At 36.3% G+C, this 16,458-nt stretch overlaps 1 protein-coding gene across 29 annotated transcripts in view; it reads left to right on the plus strand.

Moving 5' to 3' along the window:
* NCOA1 (nuclear receptor coactivator 1) overlaps positions 1–16,458 on the plus strand; it is a 219,274-nt gene that overhangs the window by 95,324 nt on the left and 107,492 nt on the right. The window lies entirely within an intron of this gene.

The raw sequence follows: 16,458 nt of genomic DNA on the forward strand, positions 1-16,458 counted from the left end.
CGATATCTGATACTGTTAAGGTTTGTCACAAAGTTAGTCAGAGTTAGACTATTTAAAATGTGTAGTATACATGGAAAACTTTCCATAATTCTGTAGCATCAATATTTTAAAAAATAATACTGTTGATTTATAATCAATGAAGCTACACTTTAAACAATGCTGCGAGAAAAGCATTTAATAGCTCCTTAACATCCTAATCCCACTTCTTTCCTTGACAGTTTTATTCACTGGAATTCCTCTGGAGATCATTCTGTGGAAAACAACTCCTCCTTTCTCCCACCTTTTCTCAGGAGGGCAGAAAACAAGTATTTCTTCCTTTGCATGTACTTTAATCTTGCTTAGAGCTATTATGTCTTCCCCACTTAATTGTTCATTGTTACTGCCTCTGTAGTTTCAAAAAATAACCACTGTGGTCACAATTCAGGAAGAGCATTGAGACTTCCACGCGGCTGTCAGTTAGAATTTACAGAATGGTCATATGATTGGGGAAGTAATTGGATGGTTAACTGCTAAAAGTTCTTAAATAAACTCTAAATTCTTTACTACATTTATGTGATAACCAGTAGTTTCTTGAATAGTTATCTAGGTAATCAAGACAATGTATTTTGATTAATAAAGAAAGAAAGAAATAGGGTTAGTTGAATATTCGAAAACATTGAAATTATTCTCCATAAAATACTGTTCTGTAATCTCCTTAATCCATTTAATGAAAATTTATTGTCCTCCATTAGAAAGTAAACATAAAATATTGTTTAGTATGTTAATATGGACCAAGCAGTAGTATAAATACCAGCCTAAGAAATAGCATTTTACCAATACAGTGGAAACTCCCAGCGTAAATAAACCTTTCTCAGCACATTCCCCCTTTTGTCACCTTCTGAATGTAAACACTATACTGAATTTTGTGACTGTTATTTTTTAATTTAAAATGCATTTTACATATATATCTATACTTAAGTAATATACTCTACTGGGGCTTCCCAAGTGGCACTAGTAGTAAAGAACCCATCTGCCAATACAGGAGACATAAGAGAGGCACGTTCGATCCTTGAGTTGGGCAGATACTCTGAAGGAGGGCATAGTAACTCACTCCAGTATTCTTGCCTGGAGAATCCTATGGACGGAGGAACCTGGTGGGCTATAGTCCATAGGATCGCAAAATGTTGGACATGACTGAAGCGACTTAACACATACACACATACTCTATTGATTTATGTTTGAACAGTATAAAAGCAGTATATTATATGTGTTCTTAAGATCTACTTCTAAGGTTCATTCGCATTGCTCTGTAGCACATTTATTTTCATAACTAGTTATGAATATGTGAAGAATTATTTTATCCTTGTTTTTGTTTTTGCTAATATGAACAATACTTCAATGAGTTTCTTTCAGTGTCTAGTGGTATATACATGTACAAGCATTTCCAGCTAGAAATAGAATTGCTAGGTCATAGAGTATATATATATGCATGTTCAGTTTTAACGCTATATTGTTTTCCAGCTTGGTTTGTTGCACAGGGTGGCTAGATATACACTAAAAATTTCCTCTTCTTCCTGGGCACAGAGTTAGGTTGTATTTTCCACCTCCCTTGCATTAGGAATGTCCACTTAAATGAGTTCTAGTCTCTAGAATGTGAGTAGAAGTAACATATGCCATCTTCAGGCTTAGTCCTCAAAATTATGCCATGTGTGATAATCCAGTTTCTCGTTTCCCATTTTCTGGCCAAGTTTTCTTTAATACTGATTCTTTCACCTCCCATTATATATACTATGCTAGAAAGATTAAGTATTCCCTGTACAAGTGGAATATAGGTGGTGATTAGTGAATGAATGTCCTTGACTTGTTTCTGTTTTTAAAGTGTATACTTCATATATTTCACAGTTATCTACAGCATTTTCTGTGTTCTCTAGATACCCTTTATAAACGAAAGTGTTTCTTAAAAATCTTAATGATTTTTCTAAAAATTTTATCAGAAGTGTTGAAGTTAATCAGGTGTTTTACCAGTAACTTTTGGAATCATCACTTGACTCTTCTTTGATCTGTTAATTTTGTGAATAATATTTATGAATTATTTGTGAAAAATATTTATAATATCTTTGGAATATTCCTATTCCATACTTCTATTCCTAGCATAAAGTCAGGTTGATAACTCTTCCATTCATTTGTTAGTAAAAGTTGTCTTTCACTATCTACATTTTTTTTGGATTCTTAGTTTGAATATATTCATAGTAAGGGTATAATGGATGTAACTAAGGGTCTGGTAAAGATGTAACGACTATTTCTAAGTTCATAGTGTCCTTTGATCCAAGGAATACCTACATTTATTAAGTAGTTTGGTCAAAAAACTTAATAAGTATGTATGTACTAGCAACTTAGCAGCTGTTTGAAAAAATAATACACATGAATTCAAAGAAGAAGTAATATTTTAATTTTATTCTTAAATAACCACAGTTGCTTACTAATAGGATGTGTGCATCTGAGAGTACTGCATAACTTCTCACATCTTGGGCTTAGCTTGGGCACTGCGGCCCTCATTTCCTGTTTCATGTTGATTTCCACATGGTGCTTGCTTTTTATCACAGCACCTACCATAAACTGAGATTCACAACAAAAAGAGGTCATCAGAAGGAATGCAGTGTGATTTACTGTTGCAACTGGGAAACAATATGTGATATCTGATAGATGTGTGTTGCTGTTATCCTCAAAGGGATTGTGATTGTTTTGTCAGGTTCAAAATAATTTTTGAAACTGGATATTATGGTCTCTCTGCTCTCAACTTCTAGTTTTCCTCTTATCTTTATTCATTTTCTTTCTTTCTTTCTTTTTGTTACTTGATCTTCTGGCTGTAACTGCCCCCTTCTTTAAATATGGGAATGTTTCCAGAGTAATCCATTCTCCTCTCTTCATACTTTTTCTTGGTCCTCTCATCTATTCCATTATTATCAATATGTCATTGATTCTGAAGACCTTTATATCCCTCTACTTTGGAAGTCAGCTATACAGATCTACTTGGGTGTCGTATTCATAATTAATGTGTACATAACTGAAAATTCATTAGCTTCTCTCTCAGACATCTGTTATTTCCTGTAAACTCAGTCTTGGCTAAATGTCTTTAATATACACCTAGACTCCCATTACAGGACACTCGGTGTTTGTAGAACTTATTTAGAGAATATAATCCTGAATGAAAGTAAAGTTTTAGCCAGAAAGATGCTTCATCATAGTATTGTTTTTAATAGCAAAAAATTGGAACTAATCTAAAGTCCCACACTCTGCTTAAAAACTGTCTCTCTCTCTTACACACACAAGAATATTTTACAGACAACATAGAAGAATATTTTAATAACATGAGAAGTTGTGTGTATAAAAATTTAGTGGACTTCTGTTGGTCCAGTGGTTAAGAATCTGCCTGCCAACACAGGGTGCATGGGTTCGATTCCTGCTCAGGGAAGATTCCACATGCCATGGGGCAACTAAGCCTCTGTGCCTCAATTACTGAAGTCTGTAAGTCCTTGCTCTACGACAAGAGATGCCATCACAGTGAGAAATCTGAGCACTGCAACTAGAGAGTAGCCCCTGCTGCTGTGACTAGAGAAAGCCTGCATGCAGCAACCAAGATCCAGCACAGCCGAAAATAAATAAAATTAATAATAAAATTATGTTAAAAATTTAGTGAATAAAGATGCTCTTATATGTGCATTGATCATTAAAACTATAAAGGTTTATATAGGTGTTTTCTATATTTGTAGAATAGATATACAAATGTTTGCATTAATTCTAGATGAAACAGTTGTGGGTGGTTTTTATTTTATTCTTTTTATTTACTTGTATTTTCTAGACTTGTACAGAAAACATGAATTATTTTCATAATTCATACATGCTGACAATTGGGGCTCTCTTTTTCACCTCCTCCTCTTGTTGGTTTAGTCCAGTGTCTCATTCAGCTCCACTGTTGCTGCATTGGTTCAGCTGCTCAATGTATCAGAACTAGTCTATCACAACAGCCCCCTTCACTCTGTTGCTCAGCTGCCAGAACTGTCTTCCTGAACATCTTAGTTGGTTGGGTTCTTCCTTTGCTTAACCTTTCCAGTTTAGGTAACTAAATGTTACATCTCCAAACCCATCAGGAGTAGAGTGAGTTTTGAATGTTTTCCCGTGTTATTGTCTGAAGGCCTTCAGCCTACTGGAATTTGACCAACTCCAAGATGGCATATAACATTTTCTTTTAACCCTAACCAAGTCACTTCTGACCAGAGAGCAGATAGTCATGCCAGATTGGGGTTGGATGAAGGGAGAAAGAAAGGGAAACAGTGGGAGGGAAAATAAAAATTGAACCCAGGTGTTTGCAAATCTTTGCTCTTTGCTCATCTCTTAAGTTCTGCCTCTGCAACCTGTTGCACTTTGTCCTCGCTTGGTGGACTTTTGTTTGTTTGTTTGTTTTCTATTGGAGGGACAATTTATTGGTTTTCTTGAGTGTTTAGTCAGTAAGAACAAATAGCCAAATAAAGAAAATCCATCCATTTTATTGCCAATTATTATATCAGCAAATCCTATTAGGAGTATTTATTGAAGCATGTCATGCTAATAGTCCCAGAGTGTAATTATACTTGCAGATTTTTCTTGCTTTCAGGGAGTCTCTAACATGTTCCAGATGGTTAAACAGGAAAGAGTAGACATTTTGTACTGTCTTTTCAATTATGATTAGGAATTTGATGTTACTTACTACTTACATTACATTATTGCTTTTGTTAGATCTAAGCGTGAGAGGAATTGAAACAAAATGTTTTAAAAAAAAAAAACTCTTCTACTATGGTTAACAGTTAACAGGACCTTTCATAGATTCTTTTCCCTCTGTTAAATTGTTTAATTACTTTAAGCGTCATTAAAATGAGATAATTACATTATAAGTAGTCATTTCTTTTTAAATGTAATCCTTAATTTATTCTTGGAAAGCATTCGCTTGGGTTTGTTTTAGACTTAAAATTATATGGTGAACTTTCTTGAAAGAATTTACATGAGACCAAAATAGAATTATTTTCCAAACTTTCAAAGGTTCTTTGACCCTTTTCACAAACTAATATGACCCTGGATTCGGAATTAGTGTGACGTATACTTTAAATTTTGCCAACAGTGATAGAGATGACTTTCATTCATCTGTTCATGCTCTCTTGTCTGCCATTAATGGGCTATCCAGCTTCTCTCATTTGAAAGGCTATTTACCAAAGATTAGGCATATAGCCTTTCATTTTGGAATAGAAATATTAATGGATCATAGGGATCCAGACCCATAATCCTTGACTTCATTATGGCCTTACATTAACCAATTAGTTTGCTAATTGGTTAGTTGACCTGAAGAAATATGTTGTTTTTCAATAAGAAATAGAATACTCTATCATTCAGTTTAACTGCCTATGTGTTTTCATAATATAATTGTTGTATGGTTGGGGGACAAATTGTTCTTCCTTAGACTACCGTTCTCTGTCCTTGGAGCTCTTTTCAAGAGTTCTTGCAAAGTAGAAAACAAGTAAGAAACATAAAAAATGTAATACCAACATTGTTTTTTTGGTGATGAATAAAATCAAGCCATTCCTAAAGATTTTATTGGAGTGAAAGGGGTAGTTTACACTCTATCATCCAGCAAGACTTCCCCTCTGCTACTGCTACTGCTAAGTTGCTTCAGTCGTGTCCGACTCTGTGCAACCCTATAGACAGCAGCCCACCAGGCTCCACCGCCCCTGGGATTCTCCAGGCAAGAACACTGAAGTGGGTTGCTATTTCCTTCTCCAGTGCATGAAAGTGAAAAGTGAAAGTGAAGTCACTCAGTTGTGTCCGACTCTTAGTGACCCCATGGACTGCAGCCTACCAGGCTCCTCCGTCCATGGAATTTTCCAGGCAAGAGTACTGGAGTGGGTTGCCATAGCCTTCTCCGAACTTCCCCTCAGTTGCTTTTAAATATCTTTGTTCCTTCTCAGACTTTCTTGTTTCTTATTAAGCTGCTACATCTTCATCTCTTCTTGATCTTCTCTCCCCCAGATTCTTCCATTTTAGTAGAGTTGCGCTTTAGGAAAGAACTAAACTATTGTAGTTTAGGTGTTACATTTCATTTTTAGCTCTTTGAATATGGGCTCTTTTCAAAACCTGGTGTTTTCTCTTGCAGTATGACAAAAGCAGAGAGGTAAATTATGTTGCAGAATGATGCCACAGAAATAGGCATTCTCTAGTTAGTAGAGACTAATCTAACAGTTTTACTACTTTCATCTTTCTTTCCTCCCTGTGTTCTCACCATTAAACCTTTGCCTAATCCTTTATGTTAATAATCTAGTTTGTCCCCCTCATGCCATTCATACTCTTCTTGCACTTGTTTAGAAAGATTTGTAATGTCCTTTGACCACTTTAATGATCCTCATTCTCTTTGAGCTTTCAACTTCACTGCCATTCTTGAATTAGAACAGATTCACTTATTCCACAAATTAAACTTCTAAAATGTTGTATACCTACTCTGTGCCAGTTTAAAATGTACACCTGGTGTTTTACAGTCTAGTGAGGAAGGTAAGTGGTATACATAATCACACAAACAAATATGTAAAAATATATTTTTTTAATTTTATGAAGAAAAAGTTGAAACTGTCATGGAGGGCTGATTTTGATTACTGGGGTAAGAGAAATTGAATTGGAGTTAAGCTTGGACAATGAATAAGGAATTGAACAGGTGAAGAAAACAGGAGGGATTATTCACAGCAGAGATTGTATTGTAGTGAAGGCTGTGGAATGGGGAAGAAAGACTGGGGAATGGAGAGGAACTGAAGGACAGATTAGTGTGGCTGTAGTGTAACTTGCTATGTGTTGTGAGTTTTGGGTTTTGTCATGTGTGAGATAAAACTTCATGGAAAGAGTCTAAGCAGGAATAGGGTGTCGGATTTGTATGTCTGTTGATTGATGATTTATTTTTGAAATAGACCAGATGGGGCTTGGTGAGTAACATACACAGGGTATGAGAGTGAAAAAGATTTCAAGGGTGATAACTGAGATTCTGGTAGCAATTGTTTTGAAAATAGCTTATGTCTAAAACAGATGTATTTATAAGAATTATTAGTATTAAAATCCATTGGTATAGACTTTTCAGTATTTATCTCTTTAATGTGAATATAAAAGTAGATGTAAGAGCCATTAATATTTTAGATTTAGTAGTTGATATGCAGAGTGTTTAAACACGCAATTTTGGTTTTAAGGTGTTTTCACCCTTTTTTAAGGGGAGCAAGTAATCAAAATTAACATACGTTAAAATACGATCCTTGGGGAGAAGGAAATGGCAAGCCACTCCAGTATTATTGCCTAGAGAATCTCATGGACTGAAGAGCCTGGTTGGCCACAGTCTGTGGGATCACAGAAAGAGTCCGACACGACTTAACGACTAAACAACAGCAACATTAAATGTTTAGTCTCCGAACAGCTGTTCAGTTCAGTTCAGTCTCTCAGTCATGTCCGACTCTTTGCGACCCCATGAATCGCAACATGCCAGGCCTCCCTGTCCATCACCAACTCCCGAAGTTCACTCAGATTCACGTCCATCGAGTCAGTGATGCCATCCAGCCGTCTCATCCTCTGTCGTCCCCTTCTCCTCCTGCCCCCAATCCCTCCCAACATAAAAGTCTTTTCCAATGAGTCAACTCTTTGCATGAGGTGGCCAAAGTACTGGAGTTTCAGCTTCAACATCAGTCCTTCCAAAGAAATCCCAGGGCTGATCTCCTTCAGAATGGACTGGTTGGATCTCCTTGCCGTCCAAGGGACTCTCAAGAGTCTTCTCCAACACCACAGTTCAAAAGCATCAATTCTTCGGCGCTCAGCTTTCTTCACAGTCCAACTCTCACATCCATACATGACTACTGGAAAAACCATAGCCTTGACTAGATGGACCTTAGTCTGCAAAGTAATGTCTCTGCTTTTAAATATGCTATCTAGGTTGGTCATAACTTTCCTTCCAAGGAGTAAGCGTCTTTTAATCTCATGGCTGCAATCACCATCTGCAGTGATTTTGGAGCCCCCCAAAATAAAGTCTGACACTGTTTCCACTGTTTCCCCATCTATTTGCCATGAAGTGATGGGACCGGATGCCATGATCTTCATTTTTCTGAATGTTGAGCTTTAAGCCAACTTTTTCACTCTCCTCTTTCACTTTCATCAAGAGGCTTTTTAGTTCCTCCTCACTTTCTGCCATAAGGGTGGTGTCATCTGCATATCTGAGGTGATTGATATTTCTCCCAGCAATCTTGATTCCAGCTTGTGTTTCTTCCAGTCCAGCGTTTCTCATGATGTACTTTGCATAGAAGTTAAATAAGCAGGGTGACAATATACAGCCTTGACGTACTCCTTTTCCTATTTGGAACCAGTCTGTTGTTCCATGTCCAGTTCTAACTGTTGCTTCCTGACCTGAGTAGGTACAAATATTATCCTGGTTTTTGTAGTTGAGGAAACGGATGCATGGAGAGGTTAAGGTCAGGAAGTTGGTAATGGTGGAGTTGGGCTCCAGAGCCCGTACTTGATAATGCTTTATTACTACTGTTTGTTTCTAAGGCAAACCATTCAGTATCACGGTAATCCAAGTCTATGCCCCAATCAGTAATGCTCAAGAAGCTGAAGTTGAACGGTTCTATGAAGACCTACAAGACCTTTTAGAACTAACACCCAAAAAAGATGCCCTTTTCATTATAGGGGACTGAGATGCAAAAGTAGGAAGTCAAGAAATACCTGAAGTAACAGGCAAATTTGGCCTTGGAGTACAGAGTGAAGCAGGGCAAAGGCTAATAGAGTTTTTCCAAGAGAACACACTGGTCATAGCAAACACCCTTTTCCAACAACACCAGAGAAGACTCTACACATGGACATCACCAGATGGTCAACACCAAAATCAGATTAATTATATTCTTTGCAGCCAAAGATGGAGAAGCTCTATACAGTCAGCAAAAAAAATAGCTAACTGTGGTTCAGATAATGAACTCCTTATTGCCAATTTAGACTTAAATTGATGAAAGTAGGGAAAACCACTATACCATCCAGGTAGGACCTAAATCAAATCTATTACGATTATACAGTGGAAGTGAGCACTAGATTTAAGGGACTAGTTCTGATAAAGTACCTGATGAACTATGGATGGAGGTTCATTACATTGTACAGGAGACAGGGATCCAGGCCATCCCCAATTAAAAGAAATGAAAAAAAGCAAAATGGCTGTCTGAGGAGGACTTACAGATAGCTGTGAAAAGAAGAGAAGCGAAAAGGAAAGATACACCAATTTGAATGCAGAGTTCCAAGGAATAGCAAGGAGAGATGAGAGCCTTCCTCAGTGATCAATGCAAAGGAATAGAGGAAAACAATTGAATGGAAAAGACTAGAGATCTCTTCCAGAAAATCAGAGATACCAAGGGAGCATTTCATGCAAAGATGGGCTAAATAAAAGACAGAAATAGTATGGACCTAACAGAAGCAGAAGATATTAAGAAGTGGTGGCAAGAATACACAAAAGAACTGTACAAAAAAGATGTTCATGACCCAGATAATCATGATGGTGTGATTACGCACCTAGAGCCAGACATCCTAGAATGTGAAGTCAAATGGGCCTTAGGAAGCATCACTATGAATAAAGCTTGTGGAGGTGATGGAATTCCAGTTGAGCTCTTTCAAATCCTAAAAGCTGATGCTGTGAAAGTGTTGCACTCAATATGCCAGCAAATTTGGAAAACTCAGCAGTGGCCACAGGATTAGAAAAGGTCACTTTTCATTCCAGTCCCAAAGAAAAGCAATGCCAAAGAATGCTCAAACTACCACACAATTGCACTCAACTCACACACTAGTAAAGTAATGCTCAAAATTCTCTAAACCAGGCTTCAGCAATACGTGAACCAAGAACTTCCACATGTTCAAGCTGGTTTTAGAAAAGGCAGAGGAACCAGAGATCAAATTGCCAACATCTGCTGGATCATGGAAAAAGCAAGAGAGCTCCAGAAAAACATGTACTTCTGCTTTATTGACTATGCCAAAGCCTTTGACTGTGTGGATCACAATAAACTGTGGAAAATTCTGAAAGAGATGGGAATACCAGACCACCTGACCTGCCTCTTGAGATACCTGTATGCAGGTCAGGAAGCAACCGTTGGAACTGGACATGGAACAGCAGACTGGTTCCAAGTAGGAAAAGGAGTACGTCAAGGCTGTATATTGTCACCCTGCTTATTTAACTTATACGCGGAGTACATCATGAGAAATGCTGGGCTGGAAGAAGCACAAGCTGGAATCAAGATTGCCAGGAAAAATATCAATAACCTCAGATATGCAGATGACACCACCCTTATGGCAGAAAGTGAAGAACTAAAGAGCCTCTTGGTGAACGTGAAAGAGGAGAGTGAAAAAGTTGGCTTAAAGCTCAACATTCAGAAAATGAAGATCATGGCATCTGGTCCCATCACTTCATGGCAAATAGATGGGGAAACAGTGTCAGACTTAATTTTTGGGGGCTCCAAAATCACTGCAGATGGTGATTGCAGCCATGAAATGAAAAGACGCTTACTCCTTCAAAGGAAAGTTATGACTAACCTAGACAGCATATTCAAAAGCAGAGACATTACTTTGCCAACAAAGGTCCATCTAGTCAAAGCTATAGTGTTTCCAGTAGTCATGTATGGATGTGAGAGTTGTACTATAAAGAAAGCTGAGCGCCGAAGAATTGATGCTTTTGAACTATAGTGTTGGAGAAGACTCTTGAGTGTCCCTTGGACTGCAAGGAGATCCAACCAGTCCATCCTAAAGGAAATCAGTCCTTAGTGTTCATTGGAAGGACTGACGTTGAAGCTGAAACTCCAATACTTTGGACACCTGATGTGAAGAACTGACTCATTGGAAAAGACCCTGATGCTGGGAAGGTTTGAAGGTGGAAGGAGAAGGGGACAACAGAGGATGAGATGGTTGGATGGCATCACTGACTTGGAGTTTGCCCAAACTCATGTCCACCTTCAATCTTTCCCAGCATCAGGTGAGTCTGGGTAAACTCCAAGAGTTAGTGATGGATAGGGAGGCCTGGCGTGCTGCAGTCCATGGGGTTGCAAAGAGTCAGACACGACTCAGCAACTGAACTGAACTGAACCACCTGGATTTTCACAAGGGACTGTGGTTGCCTGTAGGCAGATGTGAATCGCTAGATCTTGGTCAGTTTATTTAACTAGTGTGAGATTTTAGTGTGGCAATATACTAGGCTTTGCTAAGCCATGCTGTTTTTGATGTGCACATGGATTATTCCTATTTTTTGCTCTCATAAACATTGCTAACATGAATATTTTTCTTCACGTCTCTTGTTGCACATGTGTATGACAAGTTTTCCTACGGTCATTCTCTGTAGTGCTGATTCACTGTAGAATACTTGCCATTTACCAAGATTTGTTTCCCAGCTCTGTCCCTTTGGAACTCTTGTTCTTATCAAGAAATGACATTTTACCTATATTTCCAACATAATGCAATTTTATCTTCTAACAATAACTATGCATTTACCCAGATTTTTAAGACACCCCAAAAATTGTGTGAAGAAATAAGTACTTTTCTGGAGAGAAATGGCAAGATTTTCAGAAACGCATTTTGTAATCATAACAACAATGAAGTCAGTCTTCTAAAAATTGAAGATTAACAAGAAAAAATAAGCATTTTATGTCATTCTATTAAGAAGAACTGTTCTATTTTTAAAGTGTTGATTTTCTTTTAGGCCTTCTCTTAACAGTGTTAATAAGAAAAGACAACTATATACTGTAGAGAAGTCAATAAACTTTATAGACATTTAAAAACTGTTATAGATGGCTTGGTTTCAAATTTCATTTAGATTGTTTTTGTCTTTGGTTTGGAGAGTATGACTTTTGCGTCATTACTAATAGGAAAGTTGGTGGCATCATTTTTTTCTTCATTCTTTCACAAAAGAATTCTTTTGATCCATCCCAAGGAAAAAAACTTATTTCTACACACAGTTTTTTAGGTGCCCTTTTACTTCTTAAAGTTTATTTGAGGTAGAATTAATAAGAACACAGATAGAACTTTGGAATCTTAACTACTTGTAACCAAAATAATTTATAATTGCCACTAATGTTAATGGTTTATTTATAACAACCTATTATTGGATGACAGCATAGCTAAACTAAGCTATTAATCCCAGCACACTGGGAATTCTGGCTAACATTATCCCTTTCTGTCCTCATCAAAAAGTATATCACAAAGAAGAAAAGTTAAAGTAACTTTATGATAAAGACAACCTTCAATCTGCACTAATTTTATTAAAGTACCTTATAAACATTGTAATTTTAATATATATAGTATACAGTTTAAGCATGTATATTTTAAAGTATAAAACATCAGTGTATATTGTTTATGGATGGATAGAAAAAATTTGACCAGAAGATAAATATTAAATTTATGCCAGTGGCTATCTCTATCAAAAGCAAGCAGAATAGGCTTTGTATGAGTTTGGGGACTTCTGATTTATTGATAATACTTCATTAAAATGCATCAAAAATGTTTACTGTCATTACTTCTGGGTGGTAGATCCATAGATATTCCTTTGTTTTGTTTCTCTCTATATTTAAAAATTCTGGCCCTATACCTCTGCCTGACTCCAAAGTAACAAAGGAAGAAGAGTGTTTTATAGATTTCCTTTTTTTACTCTTTCTATATATTTAGTGCATTATAGGTACTTTTCTACCACCTTGTTTCCTCATATGATTCTTAAATCAGATTGAATTTAGCAGATTAAACTGAATAATTTATTAAACGAAATTAAAGGAATTGAGGTGCTGCACTAGCCAGAACTTGTGACAGAATTGGAAGCAGATAATGACGACAGAAAGGCCTTAGGAGAGAATTGGAATAAGTAATGGGAAGCCTCCAGGCACGAGGGTCTATAAGGAGTTTGTACCATCCATATCAGATCTCCTGCTTTGGGCTCCTGGGGGTGAGAAAAGATTTAAAATACTGAACTCTGGATAGCACAGATAATAGATAATAAATACTAGAGAGATACGTTTTAAGAACAGTAAGCTAATTAATTTCATAATAACAAACATCAGATCATCAGCAGTACTCTTTTTCTCCCTATTCATTCATATTCCTCCTGTCTTTTTTGGTTCTCAGTGTATTACCTATCTCTTGGTTTTCATATTTTTTGCTTCTCATTGTCTACATATCTTTTTGGAGTATGGATTTATCTTGTGCTTTTCTGTCTTCATGCAGTCTCTGAGTGAGTATGCTCAGCCTCCTTTCTCAGCATTGTTTCTGTATTCCCTCACATGTTTGGCCATGAGTCATCAGGACCCTCAGTCATTAGCAGGATCCATCTGGCTTCAGTTACTGCCTGGTTTTAAAAAAGTACCTGTAAAAACTCGCAGGTTTTATGGAAGACAGTGGCATTATTTCACAAAGATTTTATCTGCAGTGTTAACTACACAAATGATTTTGAGGAGTGCTCTTCCTTGAAAGGCAGAAAACGACAGAACCTGGGCTTGTGGTTGACTAGATGAAAAAATGCTGTATTTGCTATATTCAATTACTACTTTCCAGTTCTTACGCAGATTTACCTAGGGAAATTCAAAGATACATTGTTCCAAAGATGAAAGAACACAAAGTAGTAATCATGAGGAATCTTATCATCCAAGAAATATTTTATAGCACTGTTGATTGCAAATACAAATAAGCTAGATATATACAGTGAGAAATCGGAGAAGGCAGTGGCACCCCACTCCAGTATTCTTGCCTGGAAAATCCCATGGACAAAGGAGCCTGATGAGCTGTAGTCCATGGGGTCGCTAAGAGTCAGACGTGACTGGGTGACTTCACTTTCACTTTTCACTTTCATGCATTGGAGAAGGAAATGGCAACCCACTCCAGTGTTCTTGCCTGGAGAATCCCAGGGATGGCAGAGCCTGGTGGGCTGCCATCTATGGGGTCACACAGAGTCGGACACAACTGAAGTGACTTAGCAATACAGTGAGAAAAACCCAACTAAGTACAATGTAAATTGGACTAACCTACCTATAAATTTCTTTTTTTAATAGTTTAAACTATGTCAATGTGAAAAGCCAGTCCAAGTTTCTTTGCATTTTCAAATTGTGCATTTAAATCAAGGAAAGAAGGAAAAAAATCTTGAAAATATGAAAAGCACTTAGTCTAATTTAGAGGGACTATAAGAGGTAAGCACTTTTGGATCCAGTCATAGAATCATCCAATTTTCTAACATTAGCTAGACATTCCACTTTAATCTGGAATTCATCATTGGGGGAAATCATGATTAAGAGAAAATATAGTCTTTATTTAAAGAGCAAAAGCCTCAAGCATTTAAAACCTCCATTATAAATATATAATAAAACAAAAATAGATTTATATTCTTTGATCATAAAATGCACTAGATATGCAGAAACTAAACAACTAATTTTATTTTTGAGTATATGAATTAATTTGGAGGAGAATTTACATCTTAATGCTATTGAGTCTTAGTGAACCCCTGAAAAAGGATTTACTTAATCTTACCTCAAGTATTAATAATTTTTTTTATCTTTTCAAGACGTCAGCTTTTGGTTTAAAATTTTTTTTCAGTTGTCCAGTCTTCATATTTGGTATTGTTTTTACTTCAAGTTCACCAACTTATTTTTGTGCCATCACAAATCTACTGTTAAGCTTGTCCAGTGAATTGAAAAATTTCAATGTTGAACTAGTTCTTCAATTTCCATTTACTTCTGTTTTATAGTTTCCATTTGCTCCCAGTATTTCCCATCTGTTAACTTATTATAACATCTTGAACATATTCATAATAACTGCTTTAACATCCTTATCAGCTAATTTCAACTGATTTTTGTTACCCTGATTTTGAATTGCAATTTCTAGTTTCTTTGCATGTTTAGTAATTTTTTAATTCTCTACTGGATGTTGTGGATACTATTGTGGATTGTTATTTTTTTCTGAAGAGTATTGATTTTTGTTCTAGTAGGCAACTAAATTACTGGCTAGTAAATACACACTTACTGAACAATCCAGTTGCAATTCTGGATGTTTATCCCAGAAGAATGAAAACCTATATTCACACAGAAACCTGTACACAAGTATTTATAGCAGCTTTATTCATAATAGCCCCAAATTGAAAACAACCCAAATGTACCTCAACAGTGAATGGTGAAAAAGAAACTGTGGTACCTTCAAACCATGGAGCAATAAAAAGCAACAAACAATTTTTATATGCAACAAGTTGGATATCAAGGGCATTATACTGAGTGAAAAAGGCATTACAAAATATTTCCATACTTGACTCAAGTATGGAATTGATTCAATTTTTATAATATTCTCAAAGTGACAAAATTGTAGAAATGGGGGGAGATAAGTGGTTACTAAGGAGTTAGAAAAAGGGAGTGAGGAGTGTGTGATTATGAACAGCAGAAAGGAATCTCAGTTGTGGTATGGCTGTATGGAGCTGCTTGGAGTGTCCCTGTGCATGAGCAGTTCGGAGGATCAACCAAGGATTTAAGGAGCATTTGTACACAGATTGAAGGTACCCTACCCCCTTGCTCTGCTGCCCTTCTTATTATCCTTTCTTGCCCTATCCTTATTGCCCTTTCTCCTCTTATTATCAAGCATTCTGTCAGCTCTGAACTACATTCTCCAATGCTTCAAGCCAAAGAGACAGCGGTTTTCTCCCTTAGGCCTAGCCTCCCTGTAGTACTTAGGGGTATACTGGGAAGAGTTCTCTGTGAGTATAGATCTTATTCAGTAGTATTCCTTTCTTTCAGTTATCAAATGTCCCACATTTCTGCCTGCTTTTGGTAACTTTTCCGTGTCTTTGAATAAATTTTATTTTGTCCAGATTTTTTTGTCCATTGTTATCTGTGGGCAAGTTAGTCCAATACAAGATCATTCATCCTTAGTGGATTCATGTCAATATATGGCAAAACCAATACAGTATTGTAAAGTAAAATAAAGTAAAAATAAAAATTAAAAAATAATAATAATAAAAATAAAAACATACACACACAAAAAAAGAAACAGAAGTCAGTGAAATTTATTTTTAGGTATTATGAATATAAAAAGTTTGTACACTTTTTCAATAAAAGATTTGAAAGTAAAATACCATAGTAACTTTAATATATAATGGGAAGTGTTACAGAAATGAAAGAATTAAATGCAAACTGAAAACATTAAAAATCAGAATTTATAGGTAGAAAGAAAGATAAACATACAAATGCAGCCAGAAAACTTTTTTTAAAAGACATATAAATGGGCCTCTCAGAACATTAAGGGCAGAATGCAATTATGTATTACTTAAGCAGCAGTCTTAAATAGATATATATATTTAGTTACCAGAAGGACTTCAGTTGTGAAATCAGATATTCATCCATTGTCTTTTGGAAGTATTTTTCCATTTGGCCTGAAAAGTTGTGTCTTTTTTTTTTA

The sequence above is a fragment of the Ovis canadensis genome, chromosome 3, assembly GCF_042477335.2.
Source record: "Ovis canadensis isolate MfBH-ARS-UI-01 breed Bighorn chromosome 3, ARS-UI_OviCan_v2, whole genome shotgun sequence".
NCBI classification, from domain to species: Eukaryota; Metazoa; Chordata; class Mammalia; order Artiodactyla; family Bovidae; genus Ovis; species Ovis canadensis.